Source organism: Eublepharis macularius, chromosome 11, assembly GCF_028583425.1.
Source record: "Eublepharis macularius isolate TG4126 chromosome 11, MPM_Emac_v1.0, whole genome shotgun sequence".
Lineage (NCBI taxonomy): Eukaryota > Metazoa > Chordata > Lepidosauria > Squamata > Eublepharidae > Eublepharis > Eublepharis macularius.
In genome coordinates, this window is record NC_072800.1 from 56,833,644 (window position 1) to 56,856,529 (window position 22,886).

At 41.4% G+C, this 22,886-nt stretch overlaps 1 protein-coding gene and 3 long non-coding RNA genes across 6 annotated transcripts in view; 2 read left to right on the forward strand and 2 right to left on the reverse strand.

The window, feature by feature from the left end:
- Positions 1–22,886, forward strand: part of THSD7A (thrombospondin type 1 domain containing 7A) — a 378,974-nt gene that overhangs the window by 72,552 nt on the left and 283,536 nt on the right. The window lies entirely within an intron of this gene.
- On the reverse strand, positions 7,703–8,755 carry LOC129337446 (uncharacterized). Of its 2 annotated transcripts, none has more exons than XR_008597820.1 (2): positions 8,540–8,755; positions 7,703–7,993 (listed from the first exon to the last, which is right to left on the reverse strand). It is a non-coding gene; the product is annotated as an uncharacterized LOC129337446 (long non-coding RNA). The 2 variants fall into 2 exon arrangements; XR_008597821.1 differs by lacking the exon at positions 8,540–8,755 and adding an exon at positions 8,074–8,266.
- On the reverse strand, positions 12,068–13,115 carry LOC129337447 (uncharacterized). Of its 2 annotated transcripts, none has more exons than XR_008597822.1 (2): positions 12,904–13,115; positions 12,068–12,358 (listed from the first exon to the last, which is right to left on the reverse strand). It is a non-coding gene; the product is annotated as an uncharacterized LOC129337447 (long non-coding RNA). The 2 variants fall into 2 exon arrangements; XR_008597823.1 differs by lacking the exon at positions 12,904–13,115 and adding an exon at positions 12,439–12,631.
- On the forward strand, positions 15,323–15,886 carry LOC129337445 (uncharacterized). The gene is made up of 2 exons (XR_008597819.1): positions 15,323–15,515; positions 15,596–15,886. It is a non-coding gene; the product is annotated as an uncharacterized LOC129337445 (long non-coding RNA).

Here is a 22,886-nt window from a genome sequence, read left to right on the forward strand (position 1 = left end):
TGGATGCTGTAAGACAGGAGCCAGATGCCAAGTCTGACTTTCAAAATTGAATTGCTATAAAATTTGTAGAAACAGGTCTCTAGGGGTTAGTGATAATTACAGCACCAGCATTTGTATCAGCTGTTCCCTAAGCAACAAGGCGAGGGGAGATAGGAAGGGTTTCAGGCAAGCTTGGGGGCCTTGGTAGAGCTTCAGTAGTGGAGGACAGTAAGAACAAAGAATGAAACACATCTGTGGCATTGTGAGGGCATGGTTTTCAGAGCGAGGGGCAGAGCCCATCTGTGGTTTGCTGAAATCAGCAGATGGTGTGATCCCACGTTGTTTGTGAGTGTCTGTGAATAACACAACTGTGCAGGTGTGGCCAAGCATATGGGTCTTTCCTACCCACTTAGCACGTGACCATGTTGGAGGGCACTGATTGGCTCATAATAATACAAGCAGTTGGTTCCACACATTTGGTTGCATTATTCACACATGCTCCCCAGTGGTGTGGGATTGTTCCACAGGGAAGCAGGGTCCCATGATGCTAGGGGTTTATATGTGCATGTGTGCATAAGGAACCACATTGTCTCAAGAAAGGGTTGAAGTTTAGGCCCAATGTGCATGGTCTTGTACCACTAGAATTATTTTTGTTCTTCCTTTTTGTATTGAATTGTCCAAAGGAGTAATTTGGCAGAGCAATAACTCCATCTGAAATCGTACAATTGTGTTGTCACCAGTGATAAAAGGGACTCTTCTGGACAAGTTCCCCTACAAGAATTAATACCATAAGTGGTCTAATATGCTGACTTTGATTGTATATATAAGAATGCTCCTTTTACTATCTGTGCTATATAAGGTACATTTTACTAGGCATGGCTGCAGCTACTATTTACCATTGATCACATTTTATCCCTGTTTTTCCTCCAAGGAATGCAGGGTAATTTATTTTAGCCTCACAACAATTCTGTGAGGTAGATTAAGCTGAGATCACCCAGTGACCTTCAAGGCTGATCTGGGATTTGAATCAGCAGTTGCTTGTGTGGTAGATCATAGAGAGGATTGCCGCTTCTACCACTGGGCACCATTGAAGGAGGATGGGGTATGGCTCTGTAACCCAAACAGGGGATGTATCTAGGGCCCTTCACATTTCGGAGCATCCCTCTTATGTGTCAGGTTAAACATGCACTTTTGGACAATCTATATTTAGGATCACTGTCTGGTGTATACTGGGATCCCAGTTTGAGTAGTGCTTTGTTAACAAGCAGAGGGGAAATTAGTGAGAAACAGGCAGTAATATAGAACATATTCACCTTTTTTGAAAAAATACAGAATAGGAGCACAAGATGGCAAGAAATGGAATGCACACACACACACACACACACACACACAACTGATATGCAGTTACAGATGTATTACCTGAGCTGAAATACCTGAGTTCTAAAAAGGGGTTGCCAAGAGGGGAAAAGAAAGAAAGAAATCATACAAACCTGATCCTGAAGGGAGGAGGCATCTGGGAGGGTCCGATGGATGGAGACAAAGGACACGTAGCTGTGGTGCACATTGGGCAATCCCAGTAAGTGATCAGGGTTCAGAAGTTGAAAGGGGGAAACTCAGAGACCGAGGCCTGCTTGAAATCTCTGTAGAAAGATCCTATGCAGTATCACAGGCATTAGTTGGGGTGATCCAGTGATATGGTTACCAGGGGAATTGGGGCTACTTTCATATGTAAATAATCCAATTTCGGGGGTGGGGGTTTACAGTCCCTCAGGATTGGGACTGGACTGCGGGAAAATGTTTGAATTTTATTGTATGGATTAAAGCCCACTGCTGTCACACTTCAGGTGGGAAAATCATAAGCGTTGGAGGGATAGTAGTGGAATGTGGTTAATTGGGAGAGGTTTCAAGTAATAAGCTTGGAGATAAAAGATCTGACATTATGGATAACTTCATCTGGGATGGTTGATAAATTTCCATTTGGTGTTAATGACTGGTTGATCCTTCCAGGCATTAGGGATATTATTATTGCTGATTTAGGAGACCCTTCTGGGGTTCTGAATGGAGAAATTGCTGATGGGATTGCCTCCAGAATCTTGAATAAAGAGGGGGGCCTTGATCAGATTGCCTCTGAGAAGACCTTTTCTGCGAAATGGGCTAATTTTATGTTCATATGTGGGAGTGCCAAATAGCTGCTGGAATTTGCCAGATACCTTGTTGTGGATGATTGTGCTGAGCTTTCATGTGTACTCCAGGACTCGGGAGAGACCTATTCTAGGAGGCACACATGGGTTTCTTGTGGGTCCCCCTGTGAGGCCAACTCAGTGGGCTTTGGTTCCCTTATTTCAGGACATCAGGACTCGGAGGCAGTGCTAGAGTTGCCTGAGCTACAGCTACAGCTTTGTGCAGGTTCACAGCTACTGAATGAATAGCAGAACTGAGCTTGGCAGGTGACGTCATCAGCTGTTCCCATATGGAATTCTTTTGTCCATTCCATAGCTGTGTACCTGCATGGGGGTACAGTCCCATCACCTCTGATACTGGCTTAACAGAGAAGATAATGTAGTGGGAATTTGGAATCCTTCTTGTGACCCACCACACAAGTCATTGCTGATTTGAAACTGGGTTTCCTTGTCCTAGTCTGATGCTGTAACTACTACATGAAACTGGGTCTGCTACAAATTAGTATTTAGATAGGAGAAATAAGAGAGGAAGCCCTTTTCTTTTTTGTGTTACTCCGTAAAGCTCTTTCATTTCCTTATCATCCTTGGCCATCTTGAATGTCTCTTGCTCAATTGAATGACCGAGTAATTCTCTTTTTGCTGATTCTGTTACCTGAAATGCCTTCCCTGAAGATGTATGGAGTACCCCATTCTCTTCATATCCATCCTCAAAAACTCACTTCCCATAAAGCCTTCACTATTATCTACTTCATTACCATCCTCAGCTATAATCAAGCCAGTATACATATGACTGCATTTGTTTACATTCATCCTTTGCCATCCATTTGTCTTTCCATCTTGTCATCCTTTTCACTTCCTCTGTGCTCTTTGCCACTGTTGAAAAATAGGTTGGCAGCTTCCTCGGGGCAGCAACCTGTCTCCTTCTCACATTTTTAAAAATATGAAACTAAGTAAAGCGCCATACATTACTGTATTGTGCTTTTGTTGTTATATTTTAATTGAATCTTTACTTGTCATTTTACTAAGTAAACCGCTTTGAAGATGTTTTGTAGCTTATAAATATTTTAATGAAATAAATTAATAAATGCACAATGATAGTGCTGTAGGTATGTATAAATAAAAAAGCACCAAAGACATTGATATGCACCATATAATTAAATGAAAATAATAATCATAGTGCATGCTTATCTGCGCTCTCAGAACTCGTCACAATTTTTTATTGTATTTGGAGTAATAGATCTGGAGTAAATAGATGAGCTAGTGGACATGTGATATTTTCACTTTTGCCAGGTGTTAAATTCTATTAAGTGGCAGTTTCATTGACCAGGCTGCTGTTAGAATTTTCTTGCATTGGAAGTATATTATCCTTTCATGGTGTTCAAGAAGTGTTTTTAATGGAGGCAATTTAGTCCTTCCTCAAGGCATTTTTGTGGATGTCGTGTTGTGGAGAAGTGACACATCAAACTAGTTCTCCTTTCTTATCCTGTCTGCATAGTCTTTTATTGCGGTGATATTTCCATAACACAGCAGTTAAATTGTGTGGGACCCAAGTACCTGAACAGCAGAATTAGATATGAGGCATATGGGAATGCTTGAGGAACTGGATCCAGGCTTGCAAAATACTTGAAACTAGCATTTCAAAAATGTTTTATTTTTGGAATGAAAATAATTGTCAGCATTGGGAAAGTAGCCAAAATCTAATTGATTAGTTTACAAACTAAACAAAAGTTGCAGTATATAGACATAACAAGACTCTGTCTGGAGTGCAGCTATTGTTACCAGGTATCTACTGCCTTTTATTGCTAGGGTGGTTATAATATTTTACATGGAAGAGGATTTTTGCATTCATAGCAAATTTGTGAATGTTTGAAATTTCCAAATCAGGCCATGCCATGTCACCAGTCAGATTCAGAAGCTCCCCACTTAAGGTTGCCAGATCCCCTTACCCTCTGGCGGGAGGGGGGGACGATGACATGGCACTTACCTTCTGCCTTCCACTTGTATGTGTGCACTTCTGACGTTTGTGCGATGATGTCACTTCTGGGAAGTGATGTCATCACACTGGCCACGGGCATGCTCCTGCACTTTGTGCAGGGCTAATTCTGGTCTGTTTGGGGCCAAAATTGTCCACAGCAAAGCACAGGAGCACGCCTGCAGCTAGCGCAACAGTGTCACTTCATGAAGTGATGTTGTCAAGCCTCCCAGGAGTGTACACACCTCACCTGTTCCTATGGTGCCTGCTAGTGGCAGGCGCCCTGCCAATTGCTGGCAGATTGGTGGGCAAAGGAGCAAACTCCTGGGAGGTTGGCCACCACCAGTGGTCACCTGGGAATCCTACCGCCCTTCATACCTTGAAAAAATATAATTCAACAAAAGCTCAACAGCATTGCATGTTTATATTTATTCATATAACTAAAGAGATACTAAAACTTTGTGTAAACTGGCTTGAGTCCCATGCTTGTGGGTAAAGGCAGCCTAGGAATATTCAAGATAAATAAATAAAATTGTAAACATTTACTTCTAATCATTGAGATGTATATAAGGGTGTTTTTCTGTCTTCTTTTTTTCTCATTGGTAGCTTAAGTTTTCAGCTGGTTTACAGATAATCTTTTGCAAAGCTTTATGCCATAGCTTGATTGCAGAGAAGCTCTGGCAAGCCGTGCTTATTCTTGGAAAATGTTCCTGGTTGCCAGGGCATCATTAGTAGAGAATTTATGTTTGATGATATGGATATGCATGCTGTGTTGCATCAAACTTGAGAGGATGGAAACAATTAGGTTGAAATGAGAAGAACCACTACAGCTTCTGGGGAAAGAAATGTTGTTCTCTACTGTCCAGATAGTTTCCAAAACAGTACAGAGCACGAATTAGTCAGTTGCGTCCCATATGTGAAGGGCGTATGATCCAGCAATCTGATGCAAGTGAAGCTGGCTTGGGTGCTCAGTGCCTGGGTATGAGACTTCCTACGAATCTGAGTTCTGTAATAGAAAAAAGTGAGACAAACCAATAAATAAAATGAACTGCTCATATAAAAAGTCTTGTGTTTGACAAGTGTTATTTCTTTTGCTTAATTTGTAAATCAAAAAATTCTGGCTTTCAAGTCTATCTGGAAGCAGTGCCTTGTGATTGGATGCCCTTCCCCACAATTTCTGTATGTAGGGGGGACCCTTTTTTAGTTGTTAAGAAGTTAAAGAAGAACACTGCATTTTCATTAGTATTTATTTCCTATGAAGTAGGGTATAGGCCTGGCATTAAATAATTAAAATAACTCTACATGCTACCTGAACTGTGGCAGGACACCTTTACTTGAATTCAGACTCAGAGCATATCTTTCAAAAGACAGCCTGCTCCCTTAAGATCAGCTACAGAGGGCCCTGTTGCTTGTTCCACTATCAACAGAAACAGAGTAGTCGGCACCAGAATTAGGGATACTTCTGTGATGGCACCTGGAATATGGGATTCTCTGTCCACTGGAGACAGCTCTATAATGAGATGACCCAAGGTAGTGAGCTAAGTGGTAGATTTGGATGGTAGTGGCCATACCTTACCCACCGCCTGCCAATTCAGTATGTTGGAAGCTGCCTTGGGAGTCTGGCATCCCAAGAGGTGGTATGCAGATCTTTTAATAAATGAATTAAGTAATCCCCCATGTTTACTGTTTGCATCACAGGCAATTGAATGATCCAGGCACACCTTGTGTAGAGATGCAACACAATAACCTGCCCCAAGGGGAGGTTATTTGGAATGAGGCAAGTAAGAATGATAAATCATGCAGAGATGCCTTGGGTAGACTCCTTTATGGGTGGGGAGTTTGGGCCTATGGGAAACTTAAATTGTGTCATTTAATCAGCTTCTTGCAGCACACTATTCACACAACATACTAATACACCTAGCATGATATTTGGGAATGATGGTGGAAAGAAAGCAGCATATAATGTCTAAATGTAAATTGATATCTGTAAAACTAAATGCTTCTGTGCAGCACAAATAATAAAAAAGGCATTGTGTTTATATGCGTGTTTTATATGCTGTTGAATGATCCAAATATGAAAATTGTTGGCTTCTGAAAAGAGAGCAATACATAGTTATCACCAATTCAGTGTGGAATAGAAAATTGTCTGGATCTGTAGATGTTTTCTCTTGCTCACAACTGTCATTTCATAACAATGCACTCCCACGTATTGTGTTTGTGTGCAGCTGATGGAGCCAGAAGCATTCCCTGCTAGGAACAGAATTCAACTTCCCTCCTCCTCACCTTTTGCTTCATTAGTTTTTGTTAGTCAGCTGACACTGTGAACTGTGATGAGCTGTCAGTCAGGAGACTGATGGCTGCTTGTGAGTTGCTGGCATAATTGTGGGAGAAAAGCCCCGAGAACAGTGACAGCCAGGCATTCTTTGCGAGGGTGACTATGTGCATGAAATGGGAGAGTCTGAGAAGTGTCCTTGGATGCTAGAAGAAACTAACAGTGCAATGCTAAACAGAGTTATACCCTTCTAAGCTCATTGAAGTCACGGGGCTTCGAATGATGTAACTCTGCTTAGGACAGCACTGTTAGTTACAAATAAATAGAAATAATAGCAGGTAGTTATTTCTATTGTGTTCGTAGACTGTGAATACAGTCATTACATACTACACTGATACTGGGACTTCTCCTTTGTACGAACAAGTATGGCTATGTGCCTCTGTTTTCTTTATACAAGAATCTGGAAGCACCTTTAAGACCAATAAAATTTAATTCAGCACAAGCTTTTGTTAGTCACTCAGAGCTCACTTCCTCAAATGCATAGGATTTCTTTAGAGAGAGGTTGTTGTGTGTGCGTATGTTTTTTGTCTGTGTGTATGCATGACGGTGTTTTATGTCTGTATGTTTCCTGTGCGTATGTGACCATTGGGTGTTTATGGGGGGAAAGGGTAATCATGGCTGGTCTCTTGCTTAACGACACAAAAACCTAGAGCCAGTTGTGGGTAATGGAGGCTGTCACAAATGGGAATAGGATCCAAAGAAAGAATGTGCATACATAAGAGAGAGGCTCATAGATGCAGTTGGTTATCTGTCTTTCATATTTGTATTCTCAAAGTGGCATACATATAGGGGTACTGACGTTCTTCCCCCCAAAATAAATTGCAGAGTAGTGTACAGTGAAGATACAGGAAATTCTAATAACCTCCTGCTCCAAGTGCCCCATGGACTATGTATGGTTAGAGACAAACTCTCCCTTTGGGAATAATGAATGCTGAACATCCTGTTTCTGAATGTCTCTCCTTATAATCTTGTTTTTGTTTTTTTCTTGCTTATATTCCAAATCCACTCAAAGATTCATCCTTTCCTATACTTCCACCAGATATCCCAGTGGCAAGAGTCTGATCTGTACTGTGAAATAGTATGATATGAATGCAGTAATAGGATATCATACTCAGTTGGAGAAATTGGGTGAACACACCTTTTCTTTTCTTTTTTTTCTTTGTTCTTGCCCTTATTGTCTTCTTTTTCCTTTCCTTTTCTTGCCTTCACCATACTTGAGTACACACCAATACAAGGAAGTGTGCCAACACAGCTATTATTATTATTGCAGCACAAGTAAATTATACAATCAATATAAACACAACAGTTTCGATTCCATTCAATTCAATGTGGCTGCAAACTTGTTCCAATAGACTGAGAGAGTCAAGTCCCATATATTAACGGAGCCTCTTTATCACAGGCTGCAAACGGTGCCAGTTGAAGTTAATCGGTGGCGTCCAAGATTTATGAGCTCCAAGGTGGCGACGAGCTATACCGGTCTATTCCTTTCGGCTCGTTTCAAACCCAGTTCTTCATCAGGCCACCAATGTCCTACAATTTATATCACAAACTATCAGTAATCAGCCCAATATTGGCTGCCCCTGTGTTACCGTCTGCCAGTTCATACTTACAGTTAATCAAAGTATTTCGTATCCAAACTCAAAAAGCATTCCGGTTTACATTCAGGTTTACATTTACAGATCCAGCTCCCGAGTTAGGTGCGGGGGGCATAAATATCCACCATTAAATACAAGCCACTAGGACAATTGTCAATTACCATACAATTAATTGATTTAAAGACATATCAGTACCAGATACATTTATTTCAAATGACTAATGTCTGAGTGGGACCTTAACAAGGGAAGGGGGGGGGGAAAGGAGAGACAAAAGAAAAAGAAAAATGGGAAAGAAAAGAGAAGGAAGAAGAAAGAAAAAACAGTATGAAAAGAAAAAGAAGCCAGAAAGGGGGGAGGGAGCAAGGAGAGGGGGGGAGGGAGGGGGAGAAAACGGAGAAAAAGAAGACGAGAAGAGAGAAAGCCAAAAACCAGAAACGAGAGAAAAAAGGAGCGGGGGGAAGGAACGCCAGTTCATACTTACAGTTAATCAAAGTATTTCATATCCAAACTCAAAAAGCATTCTGGTTTACATTCAGGTTTACATTTAGAGATCCAGCTCTCGAGTTAGGTGCAGGGGGCGTGGATATCCACCATTAAATACAAGCCACTAGGTCAATTGCCATACAATTAATTGATTTAAAGACATATCAGTACCAGATACATTTATTTCAAATGACTAATGTCTGAGTGGGACCTAAACAAGGGAAGGGGGGGGGAAGGGAAAGCCAAAAGAGAAAGAAAAACAGGAAATGGAAAGAAAAGGAAGAAGAAGGAAGAAAGAAAGAAACAAAATGAAGAGAAAAAGGAGCCAAAAAGGGGGAGGGAGAGGGGAGACGGGGGGGGGAAGGGGGGGGAGGGAGGGAGAGAAAACGGAGAAAAAAAGGGCGAGAAAAAGGAAAGCCAAAAACCAGAAGCGGGAGGAAAAGGGAGCGGGGGGGGAGGAATGGGGTGGACAAGTGTTGATCTGGAAGGAGGGAGATGCTTATATGTTTTACGCATGAGGTTCAGAGGAACACCGAGTAGTCAATATCGTTATTCAAACCCTCTGGGAACATAGTATCTAACCTAAAAATCCATCTTATCTCTGCTTGGAGGAGCATACGTTTGTTGAAACCAGGGTTCTTTACTACTTCTAAAACAGAGAATCTGAAACTTCTATCCCCTCCGTGTTTCTTTCGAAGATGTTGGTAAAGGGGTGTGTCTTCACTATGGGTTTTAACCCTTGAGAGGTGTTCCTGAATGCGAAGGCGCACAGAGCGGCTAGTGCAGCCTACGTATGACATTGGACAACAGCATTGTAAGAGGTACACTACATTGTGTGTATTGCAAGTAGAAAAGTCTCTAGATTTTATTGGATACTGTATCTTGGGGAATTTTAGCGTGTTAAGATCTGCACTGAGAGCACACACACTACAGTGGCCGCAAGGAAAGTGACCAAGTGGTAAATTGGTTGGTTTAGCTCGGTCCGCAAGGTCCGAGTGTACTAGAAGGTCTTTAAAACTCCTGGTTCGCCTATACCCAATGCGGGGCGGAGTTGAACAGCCCGGTATACCTGCCAGGACGCGCCAATATTTTCTGATGATTTTAACTATCGAATCCGCTAATGGGGAATAGTCGATGGCCCAGGGAATACCCCGCCCATCGACCTCACGCTGTCTATAGGATAGCAACTGTGAGCGGGTGCAACGATCCGCTCTTTGTTTCGCACGGGAAATTACCCAAGTTGGATATCCACGTGCTTTAAAGTCATTACTCATCCTATTAGCTTCTTGTTGGTAATGAAATTGAAACGATGCATTTCTCCTGATGCGTAAAAATTGTCCCACCGGGATGTTCTTTTTCAGCGCCATCCTATGGTAAGAATTATATTGCAAGTATGCGGCTCTATCAGTGGGTTTCCGAAAGGGCTTAACACCCAGGGACGTGTCTGTCCTCTTGAAGACCACTACATCCAAAAAGGGGATACTCTGATGGCTGCCTTGGTGTGTAAAGCGTATGTTTTCATCTAATCCATTTAACCAAGCCACAAAATCCTCTACTACTGATGACGTGCGCATTATGCAAAAAATGTCGTCAATGAATCTTCTCATGCAAATCATCTGTTTCAAGAACGGGTTCATCTCTGGGTCATACAGGAATCTATTTTCTAAAGCTGCCATAAACAGGATTGCCACGCTAGGGGCCGCGGGGCAACCCATCGCGACCCCTTTTATTTGATAATAGTACTGGGTCTCAAAACGAAAGTAATTTTTCTCCATAATAAGGTCCAGGAGGTCCAACAAAAAGTAGGTGGGCGGAAAGGGGTTGTGTCTATTATTTAAAGTCTGTTCTATGACTGTTCTGGCTTCGTTATGGGGGATCGACGTGTAGAGAGATTGTACATCTAGGGTGAGTAAGTATGCCCCTGTAGGGACCACCATGTCTTCAACTAGGTTTATGAAGTCAGTAGTATCTTTAATAAAGGATTTAACCGACCTCACGGAAGGCTGCAGAAAACTATCTAAATAGATCGCTAGTGGTTCCAGGACTGAATTACACGCCGAAATAATCGGGCGTCCTGGAGGTGGTCGGGTTTGTTTATGGATCTTGGGCAGGCAATAAAAAACCGGGACCCGTGGGTCCCGATTTAGTAATGCCTGATATAATGGTTGTTGTATGAAGTTATTCGCCAGCCCATTGTCCAGTAATATCCTTATGATCCTCTGAATTTCTAATGTGGGATCGTGATCAATAGGGGTATAGTAATTGCGATCCGATAGTTGTCGCAAAACCTCCTGTCTATAATCATCCCTGTCCATTAGTACAATCCCTCCCCCTTTGTCTGCCGGTTTGATGATGATTCCCTCATCCTTTTGTAGGGACTGTAAAGCCGCCCATTCAGATTTAGTTAAATTATACCTTACTTTTTTTGGCTGGCTCTCCATCAGTGTTACTTCTTGGAGAACCAATTTTTCAAATGTTTCTAATTGGGTATCTAGTACTGGAGGTGTAAAGGTGGACCTACTTTTAAGACCAGCGCATAAAGACACCGAAGTAGTGTTGCCAAAAAACTTCTTTAATTTAAGTTGTCGGAATAACTTATACAAGTCAATCCTGGTATTAAGAGCATTATATTTTGGGCAGGGGACAAACCCTAGTCCCTTATTCAAAACCTGTACCTCCAAATCCGAAAGTGTCCGACTGGATAAATTAAATACTATGTTCGGTATCTGCCCCTGCGTGAGAGGCGGCCCTTCCCTAAAAAAGCTCGTCTGGGCGGTTGGAAAGGCACAGTACGGCTCCTGAGGGTCCGCCCCTCATCACCCGATTGGTCAGTATCCGAGGGGTCAGTGGTGTCGAATTCGCTTGTACCTGGAATTGAGGGAGCCCAGGTAACCCGTTTTTTGGTAACCCGTTCCTTCCAGTTATAAATATTGCCATTAGCATAGTCTTGTTTGTCCCTATTTAGTTTCTTTAATTTCAGGTCCTTAAGCTTGTTTTCACATTCCTTAACCAGTCTCCCTATTTCAGCAAATTTAGTTCTAAAGTCATCCTCAGGGTACTTATTTTTAAGTTCCAGCTCCACTTGTTCGATTTCTGACCCCACCTCATCTTTTTCCTGAGCAATGCGTTCAATTAATAACAGCATGAGGTCAAAAGAGCATTTATTCAAAATTTGAGCCCACTTTTTCTTAAAGGACTCATCAGTTGTATACATCCCCGGGGGTTTGTGAAGCCGTAAGCCTCTGGGGATGATATTCTCTTTACTATATTCTATCAGGGAGGACGCATGAAGAGTTAACTTAGTGAATTTAGTACGTTGTTCCAAATAAAGATCCCAATCCTGGGAAGGGGAAGCCCCTCGACCATCCGAGAGGGAAGGAAGAATAGATAAGATTCTCTCCCGCTCATCATTGGAAAATGCAAAAATATCTCTATAATCCATTTGCAACTCCCGGCAAAACACAACCAAAACAAAGGGAGAAGATTACACTTCCACAATAGTTAAGTACACACCAATACAAGGAAGTGTGCCAACACAGCTATTATTATTATTGCAGCACAAGTAAATTATACAATCAATATAAACACAACAGTTTCGATTCCATTCAATTCAATGTGGCTGCAAACTTGTTCCAATAGACTGAGAGAGTCAAGTCCCATATATTAACGGAGCCTCTTTATCACAGGCTGCAAACGGTGCCAGTTGAAGTTAATCGGTGGCGTCCAAGATTTATGAGCTCCAAGGTGGCGACGAGCTATACCGGTCTATTCCTTTCGGCTCGTTTCAAACCCAGTTCTTCATCAGGCCACCAATGTCCTACAATTTATATCACAAACTATCAGTAATCAGCCCAATATTGGCTGCCCCTGTGTTACCGTCTGCCAGTTCATACTTACAGTTAATCAAAGTATTTCGTATCCAAACTCAAAAAGCATTCCGGTTTACATTCAGGTTTACATTTACAGATCCAGCTCCCGAGTTAGGTGCGGGGGGCATAAATATCCACCATTAAATACAAGCCACTAGGACAATTGTCAATTACCATACAATTAATTGATTTAAAGACATATCAGTACCAGATACATTTATTTCAAATGACTAATGTCTGAGTGGGACCTTAACAAGGGAAGGGGGGGGGAAAGGAGAGACAAAAGAAAAAGAAAAATGGGAAAGAAAAGAGAAGGAAGAAGAAAGAAAAAACAGTATGAAAAGAAAAAGAAGCCAGAAAGGGGGGAGGGAGCAAGGAGAGGGGGGGAGGGAGGGGGAGAAAACGGAGAAAAAGAAGACGAGAAGAGAGAAAGCCAAAAACCAGAAACGAGAGAAAAAAGGAGCGGGGGGAAGGAACGCCAGTTCATACTTACAGTTAATCAAAGTATTTCATATCCAAACTCAAAAAGCATTCTGGTTTACATTCAGGTTTACATTTAGAGATCCAGCTCTCGAGTTAGGTGCAGGGGGCGTGGATATCCACCATTAAATACAAGCCACTAGGTCAATTGCCATACAATTAATTGATTTAAAGACATATCAGTACCAGATACATTTATTTCAAATGACTAATGTCTGAGTGGGACCTAAACAAGGGAAGGGGGGGGGGGAAGGGAAAGCCAAAAGAGAAAGAAAAACAGGAAATGGAAAGAAAAGGAAGAAGAAGGAAGAAAGAAAGAAACAAAATGAAGAGAAAAAGGAGCCAAAAAGGGGGAGGGAGAGGGGAGACGGGGGGGAAGGGGGGGAGGGAGGGAGAGAAAACGGAGAAAAAAAGGGCGAGAAAAAGGAAAGCCAAAAACCAGAAGCGGGAGGAAAAGGGAGCGGGGGGGAGGAATGGGGTGGACAAGTGTTGATCTGGAAGGAGGGAGATGCTTATATGTTTTACGCATGAGGTTCAGAGGAACACCGAGTAGTCAATATCGTTATTCAAACCCTCTGGGAACATAGTATCTAACCTAAAAATCCATCTTATCTCTGCTTGGAGGAGCATACGTTTGTTGAAACCAGGGTTCTTTACTACTTCTAAAACAGAGAATCTGAAACTTCTATCCCCTCCGTGTTTCTTTCGAAGATGTTGGTAAAGGGGTGTGTCTTCACTATGGGTTTTAACCCTTGAGAGGTGTTCCTGAATGCGAAGGCGCACAGAGCGGCTAGTGCAGCCTACGTATGACATTGGACAACAGCATTGTAAGAGGTACACTACATTGTGTGTATTGCAAGTAGAAAAGTCTCTAGATTTTATTGGATACTGTATCTTGGGGAATTTTAGCGTGTTAAGATCTGCACTGAGAGCACACACACTACAGTGGCCGCAAGGAAAGTGACCAAGTGGTAAATTGGTTGGTTTAGCTCGGTCCGCAAGGTCCGAGTGTACTAGAAGGTCGAAACGTGCGAAACAAAGAGCGGATCGTTGCACCCGCTCACAGTTGCTATCCTATAGACAGCGTGAGGTCGATGGGCGGGGTATTCCCTGGGCCATCGACTATTCCCCATTAGCGGATTCGATAGTTAAAATCATCAGAAAATATTGCGGACCGAGCTAAACCAACCAATTTACCACTTGGTCACTTTCCTTGCGGCCACTGTAGTGTGTGTGCTCTCAGTGCAGATCTTAACACGCTAAAATTCCCCAAGATACAGTATCCAATAAAATCTAGAGACTTTTCTACTTGCAATACACACAATGTAGTGTACCTCTTACAATGCTGTTGTCCAATGTCATACGTAGGCTGCACTAGCCGCTCTGTGCGCCTTCGCATTCAGGAACACCTCTCAAGGGTTAAAACCCATAGTGAAGACACACCCCTTTACCAACATCTTCGAAAGAAACACGGAGGGGATAGAAGTTTCAGATTCTCTGTTTTAGAAGTAGTAAAGAACCCTGGTTTCAACAAACGTATGCTCCTCCAAGCAGAGATAAGATGGATTTTTAGGTTAGATACTATGTTCCCAGAGGGTTTGAATAACGATATTGACTACTCGGTGTTCCTCTGAACCTCATGCGTAAAACATATAAGCATCTCCCTCCTTCCAGATCAATACTTGTCCACCCCATTCCTCCCCCCCGCTCCCTTTTCCTCCCGCTTCTGGTTTTTGGCTTTCCTTTTTCTCGCCCTTTTTTTCTCCGTTTTCTCTCCCTCCCTCCCCCCCCCCTTCCCCCCCCCGTCTCCCCTCTCCCTCCCCCTTTTTGGCTCCTTTTTCTCTTCATTTTGTTTCTTTCTTTCTTCCTTCTTCTTCCTTTTCTTTCCATTTCCTGTTTTTCTTTCTCTTTTGGCTTTCCCTTCCCCCCCCCCTTCCCTTGTTTAGGTCCCACTCAGACATTAGTCATTTGAAATAAATGTATCTGGTACTGATATGTCTTTAAATCAATTAATTGTATGGCAATTGACCTAGTGGCTTGTATTTAATGGTGGATATCCACGCCCCCTGCACCTAACTCGAGAGCTGGATCTCTAAATGTAAACCTGAATGTAAACCAGAATGCTTTTTGAGTTTGGATATGAAATACTTTGATTAACTGTAAGTATGAACTGGCGTTCCTTCCCCCCGCTCCTTTTTTCTCTCGTTTCTGGTTTTTGGCTTTCTCTCTTCTCGTCTTCTTTTTCTCCGTTTTCTCCCCCTCCCTCCCCCCCCTCTCCTTGCTCCCTCCCCCCTTTCTGGCTTCTTTTTCTTTTCATACTGTTTTTTCTTTCTTCTTCCTTCTCTTTTCTTTCCCATTTTTCTTTTTCTTTTGTCTCTCCTTTCCCCCCCCCTTCCCTTGTTAAGGTCCCACTCAGACATTAGTCATTTGAAATAAATGTATCTGGTACTGATATGTCTTTAAATCAATTAATTGTATGGTAATTGACAATTGTCCTAGTGGCTTGTATTTAATGGTGGATATTTATGCCCCCCGCACCTAACTCGGGAGCTGGATCTGTAAATGTAAACCTGAATGTAAACCGGAATGCTTTTTGAGTTTGGATACGAAATACTTTGATTAACTGTAAGTATGAACTGGCAGACGGTAACACAGGGGCAGCCAATATTGGGCTGATTACTGATAGTTTGTGATATAAATTGTAGGACATTGGTGGCCTGATGAAGAACTGGGTTTGAAACGAGCCGAAAGGAATAGACCGGTATAGCTCGTCGCCACCTTGGAGCTCATAAATCTTGGACGCCACCGATTAACTTCAACTGGCACCGTTTGCAGCCTGTGATAAAGAGGCTCCGTTAATATATGGGACTTGACTCTCTCAGTCTATTGGAACAAGTTTGCAGCCACATTGAATTGAATGGAATCGAAACTGTTGTGTTTATATTGATTGTATAATTTACTTGTGCTGCAATAATAATAATAGCTGTGTTGGCACACTTCCTTGTATTGGTGTGTACTTAACTATTGTGGAAGTGTAATCTTCTCCCTTTGTTTTGGTTGTGTTTCACCATACTTGAGGCAGCTTATGGTTGGTTAAACCAACAAGCTTGTAGTCTACCAGAGGAAAAAACGCTCTCTTTCCAAATATAATTGTGAACTGAGTTTTGTGGGAGCAACTTGCGAAATACAATAGAAATGTTAAGTTTTTATATTCATTCATCTGTACCAGGATAGCTGTTTTTATAAGTTGTATTTCTGTCTGCACCCCACTTCATTGACTGCATAAATAATAGATAGGATTTTCTCTATTTGATTTTCTAATTCATTCCAGAAAGATTTCTAGGTTATATAGTTTACTAAAGGAATGTATATGCCAAATGCTGTTTTCTTAATTGTGATAAATGATTGTTTCAGTGCATTTTGCATGAATAAAAAGGAAAGCACACTTACTATCAAGTTCTCAAAAATAAAGGTCTGAAGAGACAAAGTGAAGTAAGCAAGTACTAAAATATATACTACCTGTGCTTCTAATGGTTAGATTGGTTTACAAGTTACAGTTCATCTATACTGAACTGTAGCCCTTAAGCCAATCCAAGCATAAAAGCTAGTCCAGTAAATGAGTTGTGGCAGGGCAGCTAGAGCTTTGTCTTCCACAGGGAAAAGCCCATGTGGTCTGACCTCTAATTGGAGCTGGAAAAAAGCTCCAAGGGAATGCTGATGACCACATGAAGATTTTGTGCAAGCAAAGTTCCTGTTCACTTCATTGTCGAAGACAACTCTGAGTGTTTGGTAGGGATGCCTCTGTTGAACTGTCCCAGTCATTGAAGAGACAGCGAGCTTGTAGTATATAGAAGGGCAAGAGGCACTGGTCTTCAAATAATGAATTGAAAGAGTAGCTTTCATGAAATACAATAGAAATACAAATGTTCAATGTTCCATGTGTGTTTATCAAAGAGGTGCCAGAATTGCTGTTATTAGACAGAATGCCTGTGTGTCTAATGACAAGGTAGAATGGAGGTATTTCCCCCCACTGAAGTAAAATTTTTGTTTTGTTTGGAGCTGAATTTACTTCACTCAATCAACATCATATTGCAGTTAAGCCCCCCAAATCCAGTTTTTGTTCATCAGCTTTTTTGTGTGTGGAGTCCATTGGTATTTTGAGATGTAGCTTAATCAATTTACCTTTAATACATTTCTACTGTATTAGATAGAGCTGCCATCCTAAACTTCGTTCATTTTTTTCTGCAACCATTATTGGCTCTCAGAACATTATAGGGAAGATACAGTTAATGGTTTGGATCCAATCAGCTTTTCTCCTGGCCTTAAAGGAGCCTTTGACACTCCCAAAAGACTGTGCTGGGAATTATGGGACCTGCATGGACTAAAGTTAAGTGAAATGGAGGAGGAGAATTAGGTGAGAATAAGTGAAAAAGCTGGCTGGATACAACCCAATTTAATTTTTTTAAAGTGCCACAGCCACCTTGAGGGTCCAGCAGTGCATACCAGGTAACTTGATACCAAATGACTTGCATGACTCATCCAGACCTGGCTGCTTGCTACTGTTCAACAGCAGCCCCTCTCCCCCAAAACCAATGTAGTGTAGTTTTGGCCTTTGAGGGAGGACTCCTTGGGGCCATGCCCAGAAGCAATCACTAGATGATATGATACCATAAGACTTGAATAACTCACCCTGGCTTGGCTGCTTACTACTGTTCAACAGCAGCCACTCCTCTCTCCCCCAAAAGTGGTTAGAATTTCAGATTAGGATGTGGGAGGCACAGGTTCAAATCAGCACTCTGCTGTGAAAGCTCACTGGGTAACTTTGATCCAGTCACACAAGCCTAACCTATCAGGTTTGTTGTGAGGATAATATGGAGGAGATGAGAATAATGGAAGCTCCTTTGGGTCCCCTTTGTGGAGAAATGCAGGCTATACATGAATAAACATAGATGAAGATGAGAGACAGATAAATGGTAAGTTGTTTAGTCGGTTTGAAGGAGAGAAGGATATAGGGAAAGATGAGCATATGGGGTCTGTCAGGAAGAGAGAGGAAATAGTGGGATATGGGGAAAAGTGAAGTACCCCCCACAAGTCCTTGCAGATTCCTCACCATGCAACTGAGCTTGGCTCAACTGGCACCATGTAACTGGGCCATAGGGGAGAGGTTGCTTGAGGAGGGAAGGGGACAAGTGATGACATAAGCAGAGAAAGGTGAGTGGAAAGGCGAGAAAGAAGCAGGAAAAGGGGGAGAGGCTATGGGGAGCAGGGAATTGAAAGTGGACATGATGGGGAAGGAGAAAATGAGATGCCCCCCACAAGTCCTTGGGGGTCCTCACTTGTAATAGTACTGATTTCTCCTGGTCTGACCTTCCTGGGAAATGAGATACAATGGTCCTCAAAAATCATTGGAATGTGTTTTGAAATCCTCCCTGTGTTTTTATTATGAAATATTTTAAAAAGTTATGTATTTTAATCTTTCCTATGAAAATGCCCAGAATTTTTTAAAAATTTTTTTTGCATAAATATTTTATTTTTTTAAAATAAAAAGGGAATACAGAAAAAAGAGAAATAAAGGAAGAGGACAAGAAAAACAAGTATAGAGCTGTGTGTTACACATGGATATTTGATTTTATCTTGTACTATTGTTGAATTGAATGAATGAATGAATGAATGAATGAATGAATGAATGAATGAATGAATGAATGAATGAATGAGTTATCCACTCTTGGAGCTAGTTTGAACTTTGAATTCAATGTGGAGATTGACATCCCAGTGATTAATTCCCTCCCACTGCCATGCATATCTTATACTAGAACTCACTGTATGAAATGGGGCTGTCTTGTAGTGAGATGTGGTTGGTGAAAGGTGATAAACCACTTGACTCTTGCACTGAGTTCTACAGACAATATAGTGAAGGGGTGGGAAATTCATGAAACATCAAGCTTCATGGTGAATGCAGTGTCTAGACCATCATTCAGTTACAGTTTTGAACTTTTTCTTTCAAAAGAAAAAATAAAACCATTTCCAAAGAAGTTCCTTTTCTCTGTAGATTTGTAACTTAAGTTAAAAATAGTGTGAAGATGGCCTGAAAACGGAGGAGAAAAACCCCATTGATGAGATGGATGAAATCATACACTTCTGTGCAGGTTAAGAAGATGACTTCATTTCTTGCAACAAGAACAAATCAGTTCTGGAGAGTCCTTTACATCCACATTGGAGTTGGTAGTCTTCCTCATGTCTGCCATTGAGATTGAAAACTCCCTGGTTTGGAAAAAGCTGCAGATTGTTGTGATTTTTGAATCTGAAAAAATGGTAAATTTTGGGTTGTTCTTTTGCCTACAAACCAGGGTTCTCAACCCCAATTTGGACACGCTGCAGATTGTTGTGATTTCTGAATCTGGAAAAATGGTAAATTTTGGGTTGTTCTTTTGCCTACAAACCAGGGTTCTTAACCCAGATTTGAACAATTGTAATTTGTTCCAAACCAAGAAGATATGCTCAAGGGGAGGAAGCAGAAAGGGAATGTATGACTGAAGAATGTCTTGGCCCAGTCTTATCACAAATTGCTGAGAAGCTGGGGTGCAAAAAAAATGAAAAGGTGGACTAGCCAAGTCTTATGTCTCTGAATCTTCCCTCTCCCCAAGGCTAATAAGAAGGAGCTATTTTGCCCAGGTTGCTACCCTTACTAAGCATCCTAGCATGTTGGTCTATTGCTTTAGATAATTTACCATCTTTCAGATGCCATTGATTATTATTCGGGTACACTTGCTCACCATAAAAATAAAATAACTTTGCTGACTTGCCGAGGCTATTTTGTCTGGCAACAAAGGATGTGGCATTGGTTTGCCTGGTCTAAAGTAGGAGGATACCCATATACTGCAGCTTGTCTTGGTACAATGCCAAGTTGATGAAGCAGTTCACAGCTACTGTACCATCTGCTGGCCAAAAATGACGTTTTTAGTTTGACAACATCAATACAAGGACACCACAATCCATGCTTCAAACTGTGAAGTGCAAAGAAATGACTAAACTGACTTCAGGAACAGATTAAACTACTTGAACTGTAACGGAAATAAATGAATGTTGATGGTATGTACTTGACAAATCAACATTTGGTCTTCCTTTTAATACAGGCAATTCTGTGCTTTTTTCCTGTGGTACTAAAGCCAGAAATGTCAGAGTTACCTAAGATGCTTAATATAATACCTTTGTCCTGGCTGAATGATCTTCTCTAAGCAGAACAAAAATAGACATGGCTTAATCCTATGTACTTTGAGATGGGCCCTTTACACAGCAGAGAAAATTTATAGTATGAATTATTTGAACTTTATTAACTGATTTACTCTTATCTTTGCAAGCATATTTCTCACTTACTACATGTGGAATCCATTCAAGCATTTTATTATCATTTTGATGTAAAGAAAAATGAATATTTAACTTTGCTACTGTCTATGTTTTAGCACTTGAGTCGAGGATACTAGTTCCCAAAGTATTACTATGATAATGAAACAAATAGCTGAAAGTATGACTCTTAAATTTGCAGTTTCAAAAGGGAAATAAGAAAATTATTAACAGGATATATTTTGTAGTATATCAAATACATTTACTGTATTTACTTGAGAAGAAGATGACCCTAAAAGTAAGATGACCCCCCCTCCCTAAAAAAGAGGTTATATGTAAAATTAAATGACCTTGAATTTAAAATGACCCCTCCCCCTAAAAGGTAGTATAAAAGTGTTTTTATGGCATTAAAATCAATATACAATAAACAATATAGACTACAGAAGAAAATAATTTTCATTTTTTACACTCTGTTATAACTCTTTACGAATTACATCAACCTTGCCCTCATCATCTCTGCATGGGACTTCTCAACAGATCTATATACCCAAATGGAAAGTTAAAAAAAGGTTTTAAAAAGTCATTTTCTTTTCCAGTAAATGTGGAGTGCAAACATATGAAACTGCTTTATAACACCAGATCAGTTCATTGGTCCATCTAAATCAATACCGCTTACATTAACCAGGAGCGGCTTTCCTGGGATGGAGGCATAGAAAAGAGTTTCTCAACAGCCACAGTTATCTGAGATGTTTTAATTGGCAGTGTCAGCAGGGATAATTTTTCACTCAGGTCACTCAAGTGGCTGCTTGGGGTGGCATATCAAGGAGGACACCAATTTGCCACCAAGTTCTTAACTTGGACAATTCTGGGCCATCAGCAGTGTAGTGTCCCTTTAGACTTACACTGCCACCAACTAGGTCCCAGCAATGGCAGTATGGGAAGAGGGAATACATGTACCTTGCTTAGGGACAACAAAAGCCTGCAAATTGGCCCTGGATAGTAAGAACTGTACCAGAGACCTTCTGCATGCAAAGCATGGGCTGTAAAGGCAGGCACGAACAGATATAAGAACCGAAGTTTTCTATGAACTGGGCCAGTTTGTGGTTCATGAAGCTGCGGTTCATGATCCTGAGGAGTTAGCCATGTTAGTCTGTAGTAGCTGGTGGTTCATGGGAGCACATTTCTCACGAACTATGATGAATTTTAGCCTTGTTCGTTTGGTTCGTATTTCAGTTTGTCACTGCAGACAGCCTGGCGCCGATCAATCAGTTTCCTAGGCAACAGGGGGTGGGGTGGGGATGAGCTCTCTGCAGACCTTCTGCTGATCCGGAAGTGACATTTTCACAAACCAAACAGATCGATTTGTGAACCAGGGAAAGCTCATGAAAGTTCATGGTTTGTGAAATGCTAAGAACCATGAACCGCAAGGTTCAGAATTTTCCCAGTTCATGCCCATCTCTAATGGGCTGTATTTGTGTCCCATTGCCACTCCCAAACCAATCTTAAGTGTGTATCTATAAGACTACTTCACACATACCTATTTCACTCTTCTTCCAAAGAGGTCAGGGTAGTGAATATGGCTTCCCTCTTCATTTTGTCCTCCCAGCTCTGAGTTAATTTCATCGAAGACAGTCCCAAGCTTCATGGTAAAAGGGAACTTGAACCCATCATTGCCATTCCTTGTTATTGCTGCATTTGTTTATATTTCCATTAATTTCCTAGGGAGCACACTTCTAGCAGTAGCTTCTTAGTTTTCTACCCTATTTGGACAAATTTTGGGGGGATGGTTTCTCCTCTCTCAAGTACTATCCTTTCCAAAGTGATCTGATAAAGAGTTTCAAATTTGTAGTCAATTACAGAAGACATGCACTATTAGAGAGGGGCACACGCAGGTTACATAGAACACCAGCAGAGTTACACAGTGGACAATGGCTTGCATTTGGCACCTGTGGAAAGGATTCGTGCACTGCTGCAGTGCAACAAAGTAGTCTGAGGTTGGCCCTTGCGAGCCCAAGAAGAAGAGCAGCAAGCTGAATGCCCACCACAAGCCAGCAATGATGAATGGAAACACTGTGGCAAATAGCAGCCTACCAGCACATTTTCTTCTGTTTCAAAATTCATTTGACTGTGTTGACTGGAAAGCTTTCCAGTCAGTTTGTTCATATCTCCTGATGTCTGCTGGCTTCCTTTCAATGTCCTTGAACTTGTGATGACCTGATGATTGGAAAGGGTCATGTTGGTTTCATCTCTCCTGACAACATCTCCCTCCTTTGTCACCTTCTGTCATCCTAGAACTCTAAATTCCTTAAAAAGAGTGCTGGTTGCCATAGATATGAACCATTAATTGGTATTTCTATTCATTTTAGTTATCTCGTCCAGCAGTTTTTAACCTTTAACCCACCCCTGCTCACCAAGTATACATCTTCATCTGATGTCTCAGGCAAGGCAACTTTATTTATATTGATACTGTTATGAGGTTACATATGATACACAGATCTCAGGCATATGTTTGATGAGAGTCTGTGCCTAGTGGCCATCAGACAACTCCTTAGTATTAGCTTTTATTCCTGTTTGCTATATGTTGCTCCTGAAAGAATAAAACCTGGTATCTTAGGTTTTATCATTAGTGTGTGATAAGGTTTACTACACAGCTGT